A 9,252-nucleotide genomic window follows, 5' to 3' on the forward strand; every position below is an offset into this window, starting at 1 on the left:
CAAATCCATAGTCATTGGAGGGATTCTCTTCACTATTTGAAGTTTTTTGTGTTCATTAGACTTAGTGTTTTCATCATCTTTATCCTCCTCTTGTGCTATGATTAGTTTTCTCTTAGATGGACTTTCAGTCACTTTCTTGGTAGGGGGGTTATGCAGTCCTTTTCCTAGTGATAATCACCTTTCCCTTTGGCCTCTGAGGTCTCACCATTTGTTGCATATCATTATTTAGGTTGACCTTTACCTTAGGCTCAATCACAACAACTATTTTCTATTTGCCAACCTTTAGCTTCACACAAAGAAGTTATTTCCCTTTGCCTTCCTCACCCTTTATAGGCTGTCTAGACCCTTTTTCTTGTTTCTTGTTTCTACTATTAGTAATGTTTCTCATTGCTTGCTTCCCTACTTTGGGTGTGTCAAATCAACAATCATCTTAGCAATTATAGTTTCATATGTGCAAAATTTCTTGACACTCACATCTGTATCTTCTTCAAAAGTGTAGTTACTACTATAGTGACCCCATCTTCATTTACTTCATAGGGCATTCACCTTAGACATGCTACCCTCAGAAAAACTGCTTGTGAATATACAAAATTTGTATCTACAATAAAACATACTTCATCACAGTATTTTTCTACAAATGACTTAGGAATTCTCATTCTATTTCTCAGCTTTACCTTAAATTCTTCAAACTTTTCTCCCAATCTGCTAATTAAATCACTAATATGCTCCATAGTCATTCTATTCCTATCCTACATAAGTGTTCCAATAGTAGAAAAAGAGTTTTGTACACAGAAAAATATACAAACTAATAAGGATCCAAACTTACAAGAGGTATTCTTTGCTTTCCTCTCTGCCTCTAAGTTCTTTGTAAGTTGGTGAAGTTGCAACTAGGGAAGATCATAGGAATGATCCTTCTTCACAATTTTGTAATCCAAATCCACTACACAAGGTACATTGTTCAACCTGTTTGACTGATAAAATTTGTGTGCAATCACACAAACAACAAACTCAACTAATGGGTCCTTAATTCCATTAATTTACATACCAAAGCCATTCCACTTTGTCTTGGTTAGATTGTCAATTTCACTCTTTGTTTCACTTCTTATTGTTGATTTATAGAGGAGTAAACTAGATATTGAGAGACAAGGGTGAATCAAAATCTATAACAATTTATGGGTGAAAGTACAAAGTTGTGTCACCTTTTAGGCTGACTTATCAGAATACCTAAATTTGAGTATTTCTATCTAAAAATCAATTTTGTTCAAGCATATGAACTAGAAAAATTTATCCTAGCTAAGTTATATATGGTCTTATAATTTTCCAATTGGAAATATCTATTAAATGCATGTTTTATAGTAGTTAGTATCCAATTACTAAAGAAATGAAATTATTTCAAAAAACTGACATTTCAATAACTCTTACTATTTTTTATGATATTTTTTCAATAACATATAAACATCATTTGTAGAACTCAAAGTCAAGAATACTCTAATATATATTTCATAGTGTTTTATTTAGATATAGTATATTACAATTAAAAAAATCTACAATTATGTATTTTAACACTTGAGAAGATGTTAGATTTGAGAAAGAAAAAAAATTAAATCATATCAAATTTTTTTAAAAATTGTATGACATTCTAGAGGAGAGAGTTCTCTTCAAGAATCTATATATTTTTTTTGGTTGGAAAAGATTTATTTTGAAAAATATGGTGGGAGATGAAAACTATCGATTTGAATAAGTTAAAATTTGAATCATAATAAAAGAGAAAATATAGGTCTAAAGCCAATCTTTATTTTTTATTGTTCTAGCTACATATGTTATCTATAACATAATTTAAGATCAAAGTGAAATAAGTTTATTTCCATGTAGTTTTGTGGTGGGAATTAGACCCCTAATTTTCAATATTTTTCAATAACTAAAAAGTTATCTTTAAAACATAGGAAATTATATCATTTCTTTTTCCAAATAATTATTAAAAATTAAAATCATAAACTTCATCTATTTCTACAGATTTCATTTGTTTACTTCATTTTCAAATTCTAAATAACAAGACAAGATTTATGTCATTGAAGGTGAACAATTATACTTTTGTTAACCTTTTCCTTTGTAAAATAGTGACACAAGTTTGTGCTTTTACCCTTACAACTTTTCACATATTCATTCCCATCCAATAATAATTTATGCATGCCAATCTATAAATATAAAATTTCTATAACATGTAAATCAATTCAACCACATGTATGATAGTAAAAACACAATTCACAATATTTCTTTCTCAGAAACCCTCCAAGGTGAAGGTAAAACTAGGGTGGGGATGACAACCACAAATCTTCACTACTATAGTAATAAATTTAACCAGTTAAGGTTCCATTGTTTGACCATAACATATGATCTACTATGTGAGGTGTTTGTCATGTTAAAGACTTAAGAAACTGTTAGATTTCACCTTGTTAGAGGATTTGACACTTACAATTAAGTAAGGACTCTATTAGGAGATTTACAAATATATTTTAAGAGCACTCTGTTAAGAGATTTACCCTAGTTCAAGTCTATTAAAACTGATTCAGTACTTAACTCTTGGTTTGCTTTGCAAGCTTATTGTGAGTCTTCTCTTTTCTAACTTATCCTCTCCTTTGATATGATACTCTTTTCTTTCCCTTCCACTTTCACTACTTATGAATAGGTCACTTGATCGGTTAGATGATAAAAGAACCCTTGAATGAATTCTAATCTTCTCCTCTCGGATCTTCACATGCACACACACGATCACTTATGATCTAGGTTAAGATCATCACTATATAAAAATTCCATGAAGAGACTTCTAGATGGTTCCATGTTTTGCCTCTTCATCTCGATTGTTGAACATACACATAGGGATATGTGATCCACACCATGTAAATGTTTTGTAACAACATCTTCAAGTATTAAATGTTCTATAAAAACCTTTTCAAAAATTAAATAATTCCTCCAAGTTGGCCTAATAATCATTTTGCCTAAAACTCTGTCCCATTCCTACTTTTATGTAGACTCTACATTTCTCAACATCTACTTTTACTAGTGCTCGACATTTTTGTTTCTTGGCCTTTATTAACTTCCTAATTCTTGGCATATACTATGCTCAATACATACTATATCACTCAATACCTATGTATTTGGAATTTCAATTGATTGTTGATGAGCTTGATACATATAGAAGATTGCTCGGTGACCAAACTTACTCGACTTCTATAGAATTACTCAATACATACTATCTTATGTACATGACTTAGCCTATGTAGAGTAGCTCAGTCATAGTGATGACCATTTGAATCTACCTTGTAAAGGACTAAGTGATTGAAACTAATAGACAACAGTGGTTAGAGATACCAAAAATAGCACCCTTTGACATTAGTGGAAAAATACTTTTTCATATTTACACTTTGTCATGTCAATAAAAAAAATTGAGCTCTCCCTTTAAGTCTTATGAAAAATGAATACAAAAATTCATTACAACCTTTATTCATTACCTATACATGATACTCCTTCTATATAAATTTCTCCCTTATATACATTTCCCCCTTGTTTTTGAACATTTGATGTCATTTCTGTTGGGGTTGAAAGATCTAAAGTAATCCATATGCTTCAATGAATTTCTTGTGAACTCTAGTAATCATGGCTTGTGCATGATTCCATGTGGTTCTTGCTACCTCCAAAATTTGATTATGTAGTTCTAGTCTTGTAGATAAATCAATTAGACTCTCATCCACTAACAAATTATGATCTTCTATGATAAGATCGTGGGCTTTTTCTAGTTCTCTTTGCATGACCTCCAAATGAGGTATCAACATTTCCTGAATTGAGATAAATTTGGATCTCATGGTGTTGCTAGCTGCCTAAAGCTCAACCATTGCACCTTGAGCATTCAGTAGAATATTGTAGTGATCTATGCTAGATCCTATTGACTATGAGATAACATTGTTGGATGCCTTCATCTCAACTTGAGTCTTATCTACCTATGCTTGAATAGTATCTGTAAATGTTGGTACATCTAACAATTTTTTTTACACTTGTTGTACCCTCTATATAATACTTATTATTATCTATGTTTTTTCTTGTAGTAGAACTTTCTTCTCAGCTATAGTTATGAAAATTTTGTCCATAACCTTGGTCTCAAATCTTCTTGCTGACCAATCCATTAGCTTATCATTGGATTCAAAATTTTCAGTAGTCACTTGATCAATGATATGTCCAAGTTGATCAATTATTTGTGTCTCTTCATCTACATTTTGTATGTCAAAAGCATCAACAAAAATATGCTTTACATCTTGTAGTGTTTGTTGTTGCTTTATCTCTCTCCTTAGCTCTTCTTGCTCTTTTTCTTCTTCAAAATTTCTTGTAGCAAAATTTTTTCTATACGGTGAGATTTTCTAGATCAAAATGTGGCATCTCAATATGTTCATATAGACTAACTTCACTATCTAGTGAAATATCATTTATTTATTTTCTCATCCTTTTCAATGAAGGGGTGTTGCTACTTGACACTACCTTAGGAGTGTTGAGATAATGGGTGATGCACACATTGCATACTATTTTTATATTGTATTATTATTTTTTATTATGTAATGTTGCACCTAGGTGGGCATGCAACATATAAAGATTCCCATGGGATATACTTGAAGAGTTGTATTGTAACATTGTGATAATATTTCATATAATTATTTAATACTGGAGAAAATAATTAAATTTCTAATATTAAATGTGGGGACAATGGGTTCGGTAGCACATGGTTTATGTGATACCACTTGGTGGTTTTATGGGACTTGCCACTATACAAGTAGCCACAAGGGTGGTTGTTGCATAAGAGAGTGACAAGGAGAAGACAAAAGGCAAGAGTCAAATGAAACAAGGCTTGATAGGTTAGCCAAGGGAGCATTTGTGAAAGTTGGAAGCATGACATGGGATGTGTGGGTTCATGCTTGTTCATATGGATTGCTTAGTGGTGGCTATGGCTTTGAAGGCTTCCATAGTTGTATTGCAATAGTGTTTTTGTTGAATAATACATTGTGATGGATGCTTTTGGAGGCTAGGTTTTTCCCTCAATGAGGGTTTTCTAGGGTATATCTTGTGTCACATTTTTATGGGTATGTTGTCTATTCTCTTGCATGTGGATTTTAATTCTATATTTATTTCATATCTATTATGGGTTATGTGGAAATGGTTATATCCTTTGTTGCAAGTTTCCTTACAAATGGTATCAGAGCTATGATTTTATTATTGTAACCCTAGATTGAATCTATGAGCATGCATGAGAAAATAAAAGAAAGGGCAAGATAAATGTGAGTTATTTATTGTAGATTTGAGGGTTTTGGGTTTGTTGTTATGATGAGATGTTGAAATGTTTTGGGCTTGTCAAATTGTTGGACAAAAGGGTTTTTTTTGGATCTTTCATTTAAATGAGGTTTTTTAGTGGGAGTTTGCAGAAATGACCTCCTAAGTAAAAGCAAACCTCACCATTGGATCTGGGTCCATGTCTCCATAAATTTTGATATATAATATGCCCTAGTTTGGCCATGTTCAGAGGAAATGAAAGAGTTCTTTAGTTTCAGCCTATGATGGCTGCCAAATTAAATCCTGTCATAATTTTCGTCACAAAAAAAATTGTAGTGAAAATGGTAAAAAAGACTATCTTAGTAAAATGACAATATCTTTCTCTCAAGATATCAAATTTTAGAGTTCTTATAGGAGTTGGAAAGCTAATTTAGAGCACTACAACTTGGTGTAGGTTTGGTTCTATGATTTTGAAAATTTGCCAGGTTTTAAGAGTCTAAAAATTAGGTGTTGTTTATCTAGAGCATAAATTAGGGCATAACTTGGGCATACAGAGTCAGATTTTGGACTTTGAGTAGTCAATGAAAAGCTCTTGGAGAGCTCTACACATTCGTTCAAATTTGGTATAGGTTTGGTGTGATTTATTTGGTGATATATTATTCAGAACAATTTATGGTATATTTTGACTATGGTAACATTGTGAGTTTATGGCATTGGAGATCTAAGATTTGATGTCATTGTATACTTAGTTTATATTTTAGATTGGTCTCATGATGATATGGTTATCATTGTTTGGTTTGAATATGTAAGATGACTTGTTGGATCTACAAGTTGTGTAGTGTTATAAGTGGTCTATACTTATAGGTTGTATTTATAACTTGGTTATGGGTTATCTTTGCCCATTGAGTCTTTCATTATTGATGCATATTCAGATTGGTGGCTTAGATTTGGGTTGTCTATGCCCTAAGTCACATGATTTTTTGATTTATCTTCATGTAGAAGGAACGAGATGTTGTTAACAGGTACAATCATGGGGGAGGATTGTGGTTGACTATTTTAGGCTGACGGGTTGGATAGATTGAGAGTTAGTTTCTCAATTCATGGATGTGATCATGGTGCCATGTATTTTGGCATGACATGATTGGATATACAGGTACATCCTTGATGTTCATTGGCTTGGATTCCTAATTTGGTTATGATGGTATATCATCTTGGTTGAGGATCATGGTTATTTAGTTTCTGTTGAGGAGCTCACGATGTGCACTTTGAATTCTTTGAAGGCTTGATGCCTTGGTTTATTCTCATGGTTAGAGGATGGGTTTTCATCATTATGTCATGGATAGCTTGGTTACACGATTTAGTGGGAGCTTGTGACAATGATGAGGTGACAGTGCAAGATTAGTTCTCGGTTTGGTTTGGATCTTCATGTAGGAGATAAGTTTTATGATTCCTTGGTACTAGAGTTGAGTGAGAGTTATTGGCATTGATATATTTACTAAGTGTTTGCAAATTTTGGAGGTTTATCTTAGAACCTATTGCTGCAAAAGAATCTTTGACATTTGCATGGTGCACTTTGTTATCTTCATGGTGTGTGAAGATGGTTAGATCTTGAGGACTCATAGGGTTCTTGGTTATCTTCATGGTGTATGGAGATGGTTATTCATGGTATGTGGAGGTGGTTTTCTTTGTGGTGTGTGGAGATGGTTGCATCTTGAGGACTCATATGGTTCTTGGTAAAGATGCGGTTTATGCTTTTATTTGTCACGTTATCCTTGGTGTGAGGATGGTTTTCATTTTTATTTCATAGTATACTCTTGATACATGTTTAGAGTTTTGACATGTTACAATATGTTCATATGGAGCATGTTATCTCTTTGGTTGAGATGGTTAAATCATGTTGTCATATTTATATTTCTAAGGCCATGGTTGGAACTTTGACATTGATCTTGGTTTAGTTTCTTGGTATTGAGTACACTGATCATAAGTTGGATACTTCATGATATTGCTATATTGCATTTGGAGTTGGCATGGATTTATTGGTTACAAGTGCTCATGGATACTTTGAGATAGTGGTGATGCTAATTTCTCTTGGATTAGAGAAGTATTTGTTGGGACGATTGATGGTTTCAGTAGGAAGTCCAAGGGGTAGTCACTTGATATGGACTTAAGAGGAGATTGTTCTTAGATGAGTCTTAGTTGGAGACTTGGATATCTTGATCAACATTATCATTCCCCACTCTTGGTCTACTCAGTGGTTTTCTACTTTAGAGGCATAGCCCATTGTTGCTCTTAGGTGCATTATATTTATGCTTATCTTTCATGGATATGGATCTTGAGCTATAGTACATGAGTTAGTTCTGGAGGGTTCACTTGAGAGATGTTTTAGCATTGGTTATCTCCATTTGCATATGTTGTTATGCTGATTAAGTTTGGGAGATGGTTTTATATTGGGAATATTCCTTGGATTAGGAATGGTTATTTCTTGATTTAGGAATAGTTTATGAGTTTGATCTTCTTGTGAGAGGCTTACATCCATGATTAGTTATATGGTATGGTTTGGGTGTTGTTGAAGCTTCTTGGTTGGGGTTTTATGGATTATATTACACTTGCACATTTTATATCTAGAGGTGTGTGTAGAAGGACATGATACAAGTTATGATTTGCATGATTTCTCTTGGTCTTGGTTATCTTCCTGGATGTTTAGTTTTTCTTACATTGGATTTGAGATTGGTTAGAGATTGTGATCACTAGTTTGTGCTCATGTATGTCATGTCAGAGATGACATAGTTATTCTTTTATCTATTTCCTCTGTTGGTTGTGGAGAACTTGGGAGAGTGTTAGATACTTCTTATGAGAGTTGTTCTTGCAAATTTTTGGTTTATGTATTGTGGATATCCTTGATACTACATGGAATCACTTCTTTGAGATGTTGTGAGTGGATTGGTTATAGATTTGACATTATCTTTTGTAGTGGGAGCTTCTTGGTATATATGTGGCAGATATTGTTCTTGAGGCTTGTGATTGCAGGTTACAAATTGGATATGTTAGTGATGTGAGATTCACTTGGTATACCTTTGGAGGTATGGATAGTTGGATGGGTTTGGCACTTGCTTGGGTGCTATTTCAGCTATGGATATTTTGACAACTATAGATACATGTGATTACCTTTGGATTAGGATTTTTGTACTTGGCATTCCAGTTGGTATAGGATTTTATGATCTTCTAATGCGGTAGGTTGGGTGGCTTTCTTTTTGGATGGCTTCTATGTATGTCCAGTGGCAGTGGCATAATAGGAGGTGAGATCATCATGTTTGAGATGCTAGATATTTTGATTTTGTTGCTAGTACTAGGATGGAGCACTTGGTGTAGTTTGATCCATGATGGTGGATGTGCTAGTAGAAATTGTTCCCTTGTTCATTGATGTAGCTATAGATTGACCCTATGCGATATATACAACAAGTGGGAGATTGTTGTGATAATGGGTGTTGCACACATTGCATAGTATTTTTATATTGTATTATTTTATTTTATTATGTAATGTTACACCTAGATGGACGTGTAACATGTAAAGATTCTCATGGGATATACTTGATGAGTTGTATTATAACATTGTGATAATATTTCATGTAATTATTTAATATTGAGAAAAATAATTAAATTTCCAATATTAAATGCAGGGTCAATGGGTTAGGTAGCACATGGTTTATGTAATACCACTTGGTGGTTTTGTGGGACTTGCTACTATATAAGTAGCCACAAGGGTAGTTGTTGCATAAGAGAGTGAAAAGGAGAAGACAAAAGGCAAGAGTCGAGTGAAACAAGGCTTGATAGGTTAGCCAAGGGAGCATTTGTGAAGGTTGGAAGCATGGCATGGGATGTTTAGATTCATGCTTGTTCACATGGATTGTTCGGTGGTGGCTATGGCTTTGAAGGCTTCCATGG

Source organism: Cupressus sempervirens, chromosome 8 (assembly GCF_028749045.1).
Source record: "Cupressus sempervirens isolate cs-2001-9-10 chromosome 8, ASM2874904v1, whole genome shotgun sequence".
NCBI lineage: Eukaryota > Viridiplantae > Streptophyta > Pinopsida > Cupressales > Cupressaceae > Cupressus > Cupressus sempervirens.